Raw genomic sequence first — 13582 nt, 5'->3', positions numbered from 1 at the left:
AAGAAGATTGGAGGGATCCATGTGTAGTTGCTGCAATGAATCATCATTACATGCTCTCTATAAAACCCCATCTGCTGTTAGGTTGCTAGTGCCAGCAAGTTTTATTACAAATATTACTTTTATAAAACATCTAATCCACTAGCTTCAGTATTAGTTTCAAGGAATTATGGTATAGATGTGTATATTATGCATGGTATGTAACTCAAATATATTTATCAGAGCAGTAATATTATATTTGAATTAATCTTAACACAGAGCAGGCAGAACAATAATATAAGTATCTATCTTACAGTTCACAAGGCTGACCTGTGAATACAAGTGATACATTGTAGTTTACCAGGAATATTGTTTCCATCTCAAAATTTCTAGGTGAATAAAATAATCCCTGTATAATAACTGAATTTTAATCATCAAGAAAATATCTATTTAGTTATATCTTTGGGGATAAAGGAAAGTGTAATAAAATTTTATGATTTTAAACACAGATGTATAGAAAGGAGACCTTAGTTGGGAAAAATGTCTTTAAATGCAACTAAATATATACATAACAGATACATAGCATATGCAGAGTAAAAAACACTGCATTAAAAAAGGAGTTTTTATGAGGTCCTGCCATTTATTTTGAATATTTTACCTGATGTGCAAAAAATAACCCATATACAGTTAATGCCAATGGAAGCATGAGGCAGAGGCATTACTATCTCACTACATTCCATTTGTCTGGGACAGGTTGATATAAATATAAAACTGTGCGCTACTTATTTACTCAAATTTTAGATTTGTAGTTGCCATCAGGATATTTTCATTTAACATTCACTACTAAGACACTGCTGCTAACATTCCACCTTTTCTAAATGTTTTGTTAAATATCTATCCCATATTTCCTCCTTATCATTTCCTAAATCTTTTCTCAGGAAAATCACGCATTTCCAGTTCAGTTTTTTGAACTGTACATTTTAATCACATGAATTCCCTTAGGCTTTTGGATGAAAACCTCAATTTTATATTTTACTTAATCGGTACATCAATAGTTGTTTTGAGGCTATATGACCAATATAGCCAGCAGGAAGGAGGGTAATACTCTATATTCGTGTGAGTATCCATTAACCATTGCATGTGTAAAGAAAGAACAGTTAAATTTATATATGTTTAATAGAAGCTTCAGAGAATACTAAAATTGTACAATATTTTCCCTGTCCTGTGCAGCCTTGAATTTTGGAATTATGTGCTTAAATCCTGCAATTAATGTATATTTATGACAGGGCTGCTTGTAAAGTGTCTGCAGATAAAATACTGATAAAGAATGTATGGTGACCTGTGACAAGTTTGGAGAAGCGACAGTGGTCCGGTGGGGCCCGAAGTTCAGAGCTACCAGTTCAGAAAATAGCTGGTCCTCACTTGTCTACATTTGTGTTGAAAATATTCCATTAAAAAACCTTCTTTAACAGAAACTGGATGGCATTAACATGCTACCATATTAAACACTTATCATTAGAAGCCAACAGTTTTCGCAGGAACAGTATATTTATTTGAAATATAGTGAGTGCCTTTCTCCTAGGTGGTGCACTTAGCTTACCATTAATGTGTTAAGTATTATGCTTAAACTAAGCATTATGCTTATACTATTTCTGCCCTCTCTGTTAAAACCTACAACACTGTAGTCACCAGGGAGTTTTCTGTCTATATATGATTTTCCATATCTGTTGGCTAAATTAGAGATCCAAATGCAAAATCTAGAGCTTGTAAACATTTGGTGGATTTGTGAGTGACAATCCCTGGAGGGCTTTAGGTCCATAAACTAATGAGACATAAATATAGTGGAGTAGGGAAGGGTATTTTTATCTGTGATACACAAACTAGCTCCAAACTTGCTCAGGTTATTAATGGAAAACTATATCCATTTTCCTAACATCAGCATTACAAAATTTTGCAAGATAATTAGCAGCTCTAAGAATGAATGCATTACGACTTGGAACTGTAATGGAAAAGTAATTTGGCATCATCTTTTAAAACTCTGTAGTCTTAACATGAGTAAAATGGGCAGGGCTTTCCGCTAATTATCATGTAAAGACTTACAATGGAAAGGAAATTGTACATCCAAATATAAGTTGAGGCTTTAGCATTTTGTGACATAAGGCATCCCCTTTAGTTAAGTGAGAGTCATGTCACATAAGCAATAATGATTTTGCTCTATGTCATGCCACAAGGTAGCAGTGTTGTGGTACAATCTTGATAATTTTCTGATGCAAGTCACTAAGCATGGGATCAGTTCTGCTCCCATCAAAATCAACAGAAGATGTGCTGTTGACTTCAGAGGACTGTTTCCAGTACAAACAGTGAAACCTCACTTCAATGATTTATGTGCAAGGTACCAATAAATATTGCAGTCCCTCCTACAAAAGATTTCATTGAGTAATTGTTGGACAAACACCAAGAAAGTTAAAAGGATAGAAAAAGACTTGTAACCAGAGCAAAAATTATAATTTTATTTTGTTTTTGTTCTTACAGTGTTCTATTAATTGTGAAAGTGAAAATGACTACAACAAAAAGTGAGAGAATGTGATAAAAGTGAGAAGTATAGTAATTAAATTCATATTTATACTCCACTAGTAAGAATTTTAGAACATTATTCAGGTAAGCAGTTTTCAATATATGCCTTTTAATTAGCTAATGTTTCTACTGTTGAAAGTATATATAATCAGAGATAAAGCTTTGCATTCTGGAGATCAAATACTATAGAAGATCAATAGTTACCTATAGAAAATTAAAAATTAGTTCTATTTTAGCTATGGATTCTGTGAACATAAGTAGTTGTTTTCAACTGAGCATAGCAATATTTTTCTTTCAAGAGAGATCTAGTTTGCTGGGCTTCTACCCAGTGACAGCAATTCATTTTCACTGCTGGTAAAGGGGACATACATGTTTCAAATTCCTACATGCTCATGAAAAGTATAATCTAAAGAGAACTGTCCAGGCTTAATGGTTTACACTGGGACCAGTAGACAAAAATGGGTTAAAGGTTTATGCCTAAAACAAGGATTATTATAGTGAAAAAGCTTAAGCCTGCTATCTATCAATCTCTATATGAATATATAGAGAATAAAGCTTTATGATGTGATCTAGAGCTTTTATTGGCATGAAATGAATATTGTTAATTATACGTAAGTGGCAAAGTGATGATGGATTAGAGATTAGAACAGATGGCCAAAGTTGTCTTCAACATGGAAATTCTCTGTGCATATGATACCAAAGGTGACTGAGGAAGCACTTACTGATTACTTTCAAGGTTGCTTATTAACGTACCCTTCTAAGAACTTGCTTTCAATTGGTTGTATTTCTGCTGGACTTGACTTATTTGGTCTGAAGCATTCACTAGTATGTGTCTGAAAAGGAAATTATGTGGAGAATCATCCACGCAGGCCATTTCATCCTCATTTACTGAAACTGCTCATCTTTTGCTTCCAGGAATGACCATAGGGAAAAGAAATATTGTTTTGACTAGGCAAAAATAGTAAGGAAATCTGAGAACCGTTTTGTCATGAAATGTTACCATCTCCATTATCTACAGCCTTTGAATCCCATATGGCCTGGAAAGTGGCTTTCCCCACCTTTGTGAAAATATGCCCTTGCCTGAATCTCAGGGCCTCAAAAGAGAGTCGCTGGAATCTCACAGGTAAATTCAAGTAAGATTTTGTCTGCATGAAGCATACACCTGCCCATTACGCCTCCTATATACAAGCTGCACAACGGCTGTCCCTGCTGAACGACCGACTGTCCATTTCCAAACCCAGGGAACAAGCAGCAGAAAGAGAAAGTAGTGAACAAGAGTCCCTCTGCTTGCTCCTGAGAGACCATTATGGCACCAGTCTAGGGACTAAAATAAGGTGGACAATTTCTGCTGTGTTTTTAAGGCTTTCCCTGCCAGCTGAAAGGAGGGAATTGAGGAGTGAAAGCTAAGAATATAGGCAGATAAAAGACAATTGGGGGAAAACGCTGGCAGGACAGAAAGAGAGGATGAAGGCAATGCTTGGAACAGAACAGTAAGGGAAGACTACGGGTGGCATAGGCTTCAAAAGAAATAGGAAATTACTAGCAAGATAAAGGGTAGGGTAGGAAAAAATGTCTGTCCTGTGCAATGACTGAATGAAGCACCTACCCAGTGGAAAAAAACCAAAAGTGGTTACATGTCAGCTATGCCATGGTGCTGTGTTTCTAGCAGGGGTCCAGGTCCCATGATCACAGGATAATTCAGAATAGCCAATGTGTGAGCATATAACTAAAGGCTGTATCACGAGACACTGACTGGGGACAAGCAAGGGCTCAACAGAAAGCTGTATTCTTGGCATTTCCTAACTGCTGCGAGTTGGCTCTGCAGAGTTTCTATTTTTTATCACAGTTGTTCTTTTTTGGATGTAATGACATATATGTTCAGTGAAAGATAATTGGATCCTATATGCTCAGCCCAGAGAGGTTTTCTTAAAGAGTAGGATGACTCACAGAACAGACCTAATAACTTGCCAGTACACGCTGATTCAGAGACAGACAGATGGCTCAGAGAAAAAAAAATCCAGAATTTTATCAGCAAAACTCCTGATTTTTAAGTTTAAAAATCATTATCCTAATCTCCTTTGAACAGCAGTGATCTCAGTTTGTTATGTATTTTGGCTAGCTGAGGTAACATGCGCAAATCAGTTTTTTTGTTTGTTTTTTCTGGACTGAAAGAAGTCTGTCTTGTAAAGTGGAGGAGGAAAATAAAAAGGCACAATTGTTTTAATAAATACTTAAGTAGAGTAACTTCTATTTAATTTTTTAGTGAGTCACATAGCCTACTTTTCTCCAGCAGGGGATGAAAGAAAGGATTCTATCTTGTTTTTATTTTTTTTTATTCTATATGTTTGTATACACATATTTGCACAGAAATATACCATGATTTTAAAAAAGGTAGATATATCACTCTGAGTTTAGCAGAAGTATAGCCTGAGTTTAGCACAAGTGTAGCCCAGTGCATTTAATTCACTCATGGTAGGCACTTCCTCAGAAAGAACGTGGTGAAAGTTGCTTAAAAGTTTTGTTTATAAAATTAGATTTAAAAATAATTATACAATGGCCTTGTATTTACACACGTAAACACACACACACACACACACACACACACACACACACACACAATTTCTTCAAGACTCACCATCAAATTTTGCTCTTGTCATGAGCTATGGATCATTGCTTTTGTCCCTCCTCAGTTATGTCATTATTTCACTTATAAAGTCATCCTAGAATCCACGTATTTCTGTAAACGCTTTCTATTTACTTCTGTATGACTCAGTTTTCTTCAGTGAGCTTCCATAGATAAAATGGAGCAGCACTTGTAGGCAGTCAACACAACCCTGCTGATCAGGGCAGTACGTAGCTTCAGAAAGACAGGACTGCAAAAGGCTGCTTAGCTCAAGTTGGTTAGCTGTTAGTTAAGACAGTACAATTGTTGACTATTATGGAGTATTTTAATATTTCAAACACACTGAATATGCAAATCTGATCACTGCTTGGATAGAGGACCTCCAAAGTAATTCTTGCAGCTGAAGAAAGTAGTACTGGCTCTATAGATGCAAATTATTCTTCTAAGTGCTGTATACCAAGACCCTTGATATAATACTAACAGACAAGGACTTACTAAAAGCTCTGGATTGCATATGAAATCCAAAACAGGATTCCTGACACTTACAGACATCAGATGCTCCTGCAGTTTGGTTTGGTTTGGTTTGGTTTATTAGCTTTAGGGATATATCTCCGCCCCTGCAAAATGCTGTGTGTGTGTGTGAAGCTGCTAATAGAAACCTGTTCTGCCCTATTTACACTTATTGCAATCACTGTGGTAGGCAGAAGTATAATCGGAAAAATATTCTACTGAACATAAGAAGAATTTGGTGGGAGAAGTGTAAAGGAAAAGCAGCTCCTTTTCACAGGGAAGCCCTGGAATATTGCATGCTATGGAGCAGGAAAGAATAAAAACTATTTGCCTGGGAATCTGATGCTGTTCTTTTCAAGTCCTAGTCTTCCTCTCTCTCATTATCTGGGGAAGCCAATTCATTGGAAACTAGGAAAGCTCTCTCTGATAGGGCTCTGATCTTCTCTTTTGAGAAAAGTCAACTTTTGTTTCCCAGTTCTGCCTGCATTCTACAACTGGTATGAGCTGTGAGAGAGGGGAACCCTAGCTCTGGATGATCTTTGAACTCTGGGCTCACCTTTTTCTCCTCTTCTTTCACACTTCTCTATTGCTTAACTATTCAACACAAATAGTAATTCACTTTTACTGAGAAGCTCGTTTAATTCCCTCTTTCATTCAGCCTGCCAATCTTTCTTCCAGCTCACTGCCTACTACCCTTATGGCCTTAATTTAAGATTGATTGTATGTAATCTCTTTGAACCTCAAGCCTAGCCTTTTGCTCTGAAGCAAGCCAACGTTCAGCAAAACTCAATGCACTTAAGCACCCTCCTCCTCAGTGCCATTCTTCCTCCTGTTAGAAGCCCAGCATTAATAGGTAGAGAAAACCTTATACATGTTACTGGACTGGGAAAGAAGGATGATAAGCTATAAGGAAGGAAAAAGGAACAAAAGTAATGTGCTGCTCTGCAAAGACAAAGCTCATCTGAACCTATTCAAGGATTGTAGTGTTCCCATGGACTTGAATGGGCATATAGAGAGATCCATCTATTTTTCATTCGTGAAGAAAATCTTAGTTGTGTAAAACCTTTTTTTCCACTGTGAACAGAAACATCTAGTGCATACTGTTTTAATCATATGCCCTGCAGTACCAGAAGTCTTCCGGAAGGACCAAGTGGGATTGTATATTGCAACATAATTGGATAATAAACTTTGCTACTTAATGCAGCTAACAATTGTGGTAGTGCTAAATATGCTTAATCGACAAAACTTCATCTTCTATGATAAAAATTCCAACTACCTAAAATATCACCTTGCAATCTCTGTCAATACTATTACCTTTCATCTCAGTCACCAAAAATAAAAAGAACACTCTTGTATCCTGCATTTTAGAGACACGTGGCTAAATTTGATGAATACAGTGAATACAGCTCCAACTCTGGAGATTTTTAACTAGGAGTCTTGCATTGTTAGGAGTTTTTCCAACTACTTATGTGAAAATTTTCATTTTCAAAAATGAGTTTCTTGCCCTGATATCTCTGTGGAATAACACAAAATGCACATAAAAGTTCTAAAGTTAGAAAACACATGAACTGTTAAGAAATGACAGTAAACAAACAACAGTCAATGTTTTGATTTACATTTTATGATACTGAAATTAAATTTTTGATTTTGGGGACAGGACTTGACATTGGAAGAAAAATTCACAAAACACTGAAATAGCTCTAAAGGAAAAAAGTTAAATAACAAGCTTTATATACATTCAGATATAGGCAGCATACACCAAAACTCACATACCTATTCTGAAGTCTTACTTTCTGCAGAACTCTTTTATACCTCTGTAGCATCTTGTACAATTTTATGGCTCCTAAGTGTAGCTATAATGAAGCTGATGTATATTGTAATGTCATATAAATTCAGCTGAGATAAAAATAGGCCTCTGAAGTGACCTCTAGATCTTTGAATTACACTGACAAAATAATAGAAGTGTATTAATTACTCCCTGACTTCCCCTAGAAATGTGTAAATCCACATATGAAATATCCACAAGTCCTCCTCAGTCACTATCTAACACAGGAGATGTCTGCCTTAAGTCCATTATTGCCTATTTTTCACTGATGAAATTGCCTAACCAGTGAAATACTGGTTCTGTGCATGCTTATGACTGTGTAAGTCTGAAACGTTGTCAGGCTTTATTAAAATACACTTTACTGGGAATATAAGAGAGTAGAAGTAGAGCTTTGTGCTTCCTGCCTGCAGACTGAAATCCAGTAGGTATTCTTAAAGAACATCTAATAGCGTAAGCCCAAGATACAGGATAAATCCCTTCCCATTTTAGCTAAAGGTAGTCAGATAATTCACTTGTAGTTTCTTATATCTGCCTGAAGTGATTTGAATTTGTCGATCCTATCTTGTATGCCATTTCTAACTGCTCTAGTAACAAGGCTGTAGGACTCTCTTAACCTTGTTCACTGAAACCATTTTACTTTGCAGAGAATAATTAAAGATTTACTGGGATACAGAAAAGAAGGGGAAAAAGAATGAACATGCCTGCTAGCCTGTGTTCACTGCAATTTTGTGCCAAAGAAACCTGAGTTCGATTCTCTCTTCACTTGAGGTTTCCAAACTGTGGGTTAAGTATTAGCTTGGGCTGGGAGAGGAGTCTGCCACTTCCTCCTTTAGGCAAGTGCCCCCCACGGCCCAGACGACACAATCTCATGGCCTTTTATGTACCCAGCTGTTGGGGGGCAGCAAGGGCAGGCTGCTCCAACAGGGAAGGGAGCTGGGAGCTGAGCGTGATGGCAAGGCAGGCAGAGGCAATGGCCTCACCAGCAACCGTGGCAGCACCCCAGCAGAGCAGCAGTCAAGTCATCATGTATGGTCTGTAGGTGTCTGTATGTACATAACAGATCTCCTCAGAGTCCCCTATTTTGTGGTGGAAATTCAGTGACCCTAGAACAAGGATGTATATGTGGCTGGGTTGTGCTAGGAAAACACTAGCTATGTTATCAGGAAGCCACAACTTGAAGGCTACTGAAGAAACAACAGGAGACTGCTAACAGGCACCCCCAAAAGTACAGGTAGGATAGCAGAGACATGAAAGTGCCAGCACAGGATGACAGCAGAGGTCCATGGCTATAAGCAACCCACCAGTGGTCAGTTACTGGTCATCAAAGGAGTGCAACCTTGAGATCTGAGATAAACACAAGGTTTAGGAAAGATGAGAGAAGAATGAACAAGTGTGTGATGTACGTAAAACACACCACATACAGCAAATTTGGCTATAATGTCAGTTGTAAACTCACGTAGAAAGAGCAACGTGTATTGCCTGTTAGCAAATGTATAAAAATGACTCCAAGTAGACCAAGATTTGGGAGGAAGAAACTACTGACATCATCATACTCCTCCTGCTGAAGAGCTTGAGATGCTAATGACTTGCCTTGCGCTCTCCTCCTCACTATCTCGGGACCCACAGAGCATAGGAAGGGTGAGAATAACACCAGAAAATGCGGTAGGACTACTAGAAAGTTTGTCTGTATCAGTTTTAGCTGTATTATTATTGGTAATTAGCTGTACTAATTGGATGATCTGGACTATGAATATTGGTATCATTGTAACTGGATTAATAATAATTCTTTGATTAGATTGTTAAGATTTTAATGTGCATTCTTTATATTCTGAAGAGTGCCGAACTCAGGAAAGAAATATTTCTTGATAGAAATGGATGCTTCTTTTGAGGGAGAGAGATGTAGAAGGCTACATCACTTCTAAAAGACACCAGTTTCTTCAACTTAAATGGAAATAAGCTCACTGATAATCCCTTAAAACAGGTTCATCTTGTACCATATAAAATCTAGCAGGAGACCTAGTGCCCCAAGAGATCTAGGGATGGAGCAAGTCTCTATAATAAGTTGCGTTTAAGGAGTGCAGCTGAACTTAACTATCAAAGATGAGAGGATAGCCTCTCCTCTTAGCCACAAGCCTAAGAAGAGAGAGGGAATCTAACCCAGTGGTAAAAATTGTAAGAGTATCTGAGTTTTTACTGGATTGACCCTTTAAAAATAGCAGAAATAAAATAACAGCTACATGAACACAGTTGTTTTCAGTTTAATAAAGGGGAATCTAAATGTGTTATCTTCATTAAATCCGTATTAGTTATTCCAGTTCCAAGCCTTGTAGTAAGGACTGCTGCACTCAGCTTTAACAGCCAGTCCTCAAGGGCAGGGATACCAAAGCAAATATCCCATGCAATTTATCTAGGCTGAAGAAACGCACCTTATGTACAAAGCCAAGATATTATAGCTTTCTATACCAATGCTTGCTCACTTACTGAAATAAATATATTTCACATTGTCAAAGATCAGAAAAGTACTATTTTCTGTTGTATGCAATCTGGAACCTCAGTTCAAAGCTAGATCCAAGTGGCACATTGCCTCATTATTATCTTCATGACCACATACCTGAAATTTGGAAGCAAAAAATAGTTATCTGGAGGCCCTGCTCTGTACAGATTGCAGGTCCATAAATTGATCTTTTCTCCTATACTTCATAATATCAGTCCAGTCCAAATGTATTAGGTCAAAAAGACAGAGAGGAAAGCACTGTGTAATGATAAAGTATGAGCAGTGCAGTAAGCAACTACCTAACAACCGATGACATACTGACAAAAGAAAGTTTTAAGAATGGGGAAGAAGGAGAAAAATGAGGTGACCTATACTATTTTTTCAAAAATTACTGTGACTAACATAATTAGCACGTGCATTAATCCCACTTTAAATGCACTACAATTACTACTAAAACCTTTTATTATGGTAAATATATTAAAAACCCAAACTATACACCTGTGCTTATGGGTAGAATTACTGTCCATGGGATTGAAGATCATGACTGTACTTTTTAATTATTACTACCAACGTAACACTGGTAGGCGATGAAATAGTAATAGGCTTCAGGCCATGGATCTTACAGCCTTAATTAGCTGCAGTGCAGAAAAAAAGAAGAGTCATAAAGTTTTGAGAGATCAAGTACTGAAATAAGTTAGTGTTAGTTTAAATAGTCCTGGTTCGTGTTTGTAATATAGGATCAAATGCTTAGATGGTTCCATGGAGTCTGGTATTTTACCTGTGATGCAGTCCAGCATCATACTTTAAAGCAGGTAAAAGAATCCCCTTAGTGAACAATTATGAAATAATGTGCCTTTTGGGAAGTCGTCTTCTTTTTGTTAGCTTGAGCTCAGCTTGTTCCATAAAATATGATGCTTATGTCCCTTCAGAAAAAGTGTTTAATCTTATCTAATGCAACTATGGTTGTTATCATTATCTGTATAAGTGTCTAATCTTTTAAAATCCTAAGTCCTTGGCCTCAGTGTATCTAATTAAAGATATTAAAGTATATGGATGGCACCAGGAATGAAAGTCATAGGGCAGGTCAGCAAAGCCGACTGAAAGAAGTAGTTTTGAAGATGAGTGTATAGATGTGTTGCAAGTCCAAAAAGATATGCCCTCTTTTTCTACACCATATAAAATTCCTCTTCCTTACAGCTATAGCTGTGTCTTTATTGTTGCTTTTTCTGTTGGTTGCTTCACTTGAATATTGCTTTTCCCTCCTTGTTCCCCTCTTTCTTCTTCCCATTCTACTGGTATTGCAGCAACCAAAACTACATTCCTCTTCAGCCACTCAAACCATTCAGCAGCCTACCAATTCAGGCTTTTTCTTGTTTCCAAACACCTAAAATAGAGGGCTCATGGCACAGCTTTTAAAGAGCTCTGCAAAGTTTCTCACCATTTTAGAAAATTAAAGCCAATTAAAGGTTTAAAGGAAGAAGCTAACGGAAATGAGATAGTAAATGAAGATGATCTGAGTCTTTGGCAAACATAGGATCTGGAGAGAGGAGACAGAAGCCACAGGGTATACTTTCTTTCTTCTGGCCCTGAAAGTGGTCATGAGCCAAAACTTGAGCTGCTTCAAATTGGTCTGAATTTAAAAACTCTCCATCTAGCCAAAGGCCAAGGATCTGGTCCAGCAATCGTGCTTACTATTGTGTCTGCTCATTTTTGTGTTAAAAACCTCAGCAGCATTATGGAATTGGGGAGAGTCTATGGTAACTCAGGTAATAGTGTCCGGTGCTTTTGGAAAAAGGGGAATTGAAGTTTTTAGCCTATCTGTAGCATATAACCCAGTATTGTTTGGAAGGAAAAAAAAATTAGAACCTGAAGCTGTACACTGGGGTGGTTCTCCAAGGTTTTTATTACAGCGGAAAGGATGATTTTGCAGCAGCACACAGTATTGATGGCTTGGTACCCTAATGACATCCACAGAAGTATAGTGTGTCTGTTCAGAACCATTACCTTTAGAATGATGTCATTGTGCAATTATTTCCATTACCTGGGGGTATATGGCCACTTGAGAATGCAGGGCTATGAGCACATAATAAGTGTTACAAATCCAGTGCTTCCGCTCTGCGGATTCTGTTCTTGCTTCTTTCTTTATAAAAGGTTTTATCTTTCCCAGCTGGGATGAACAAGAGTTAATATTTAGAATTTAAATTTGGCCCTTCAAGATAATTAGTATAATCTGTTATGTACAAAGACTGTACTGGCAAGCCTTTGATTTTACTAATGCCCATGGTATCAAATCAACAAGTTTGTCATTATGCTTACCAAATGCACAAATGGACAAATATGGATTTCTCATTGCAGACTTTATTTACTCTTTTTTAAGAGAAAGAGTCCCCTGAGTCTGTTGTATTGTCCTTTGACTATTTTCCAAAATGTGATAGGGACTTGTCTCGCAAGACACAAGCTTTTCTAAGCCTATGAACCAAAATTTAAAAACACATTTTGGTCATGAGATACATTATAAAGAGCTTTCCTGCAAAGAAAGATAGCTGTAATCAAGTACTCAGTAACAGCAGGGCTCTGAAGCATGGCCACTGAAGCAGGGACATTTTTATGATTCTTCTTAACTTGTACCTGAGATGATGAACTCAGTGAAATTAAGTGTGGGGATCCTTTTTGAAAGCGATTTTTTTGAAATCAGTCTGATGACTGAGAGTCTTTGACCTTGTGTTATGCTAGTACCTGGTGTATGAGTACATATTATCTGAACGCATATATAATTCTTATTCAGTATTCACTGTTGATTGCTAGATGCATACTATTCTGATGCAGAGGTTAATTGCTTTTATATAATTTACAAAATCCATGTCACTAACAAGCACAGCTAAAGCACTGAACTGAAGATGAACAGTAGCAGAGCAGTGACACTACGCTGAAGCAGACTGCAATGTGCTTGTACAATGTGCATGTGCAATGCTTTCTGTGGTATCGAAGGCCAACACCACATTCGAGCCTAGGAATAAACAAGGGGAAATTTGAAGAGGGAGCCTGAGTGTTGATGTCAGGAAACACTCACTTCAGCCCATTGTGGGAAGTAGACACGGCCTCTGAAGCTTACTTTATAGCATAGCCATGTTGAAGGACACACTAATGCTGCCACACTCATGCCTCTCCACTCATTTCAGCTTTGTAGATACAGGCGTGACTAGACTTGGACTTACCAAATCCTTTTCCTCCGCTTCTTTGCCACTGACAACAGCTCCCCTGCAGCAATTGTGCAGTGAAGCTCATATTCGCAAGTCACTGCCAGGTCTGCTCTGACACCCCATCTGGGATATAGATGCTACAACGACTGCCTGGCCACAAGGCTCCCGCTCTGCATCTCCCTGTCCAGAATCTTGCTCTTTGACAGCCCCATTTTGATATGGGGCTGCATTCACCCCAAGTGACTGTGACTCCAACCCAACAGCAGGTATTAAAAAAATCCTAAGACTACCACAAAAAAAATCCTAATGTGATTTATTTTATATATATATATATATATATATATATTAGAGTCTTTTAGCTTTGGACTCTTGGGTTTACA

At 37.6% G+C, this 13582-nt stretch overlaps 1 long non-coding RNA gene across 1 annotated transcript in view; it reads right to left on the bottom strand.

Annotated features, from left to right (window-relative positions):
• Window positions 1-13582, bottom strand: part of LOC135328392 (uncharacterized) — a 55846-nt gene that overhangs the window by 959 nt on the left and 41305 nt on the right. The gene's annotated exons all lie outside the window — the stretch shown is intronic.

Source organism: Dromaius novaehollandiae, chromosome 4, assembly GCF_036370855.1.
Source record: "Dromaius novaehollandiae isolate bDroNov1 chromosome 4, bDroNov1.hap1, whole genome shotgun sequence".
Taxonomy (NCBI): domain Eukaryota; kingdom Metazoa; phylum Chordata; class Aves; order Casuariiformes; family Dromaiidae; genus Dromaius; species Dromaius novaehollandiae.
The sequence above is the reverse complement of the archived record's forward strand: the minus strand, read 5'-3'. Positions and strand labels throughout refer to the sequence as shown.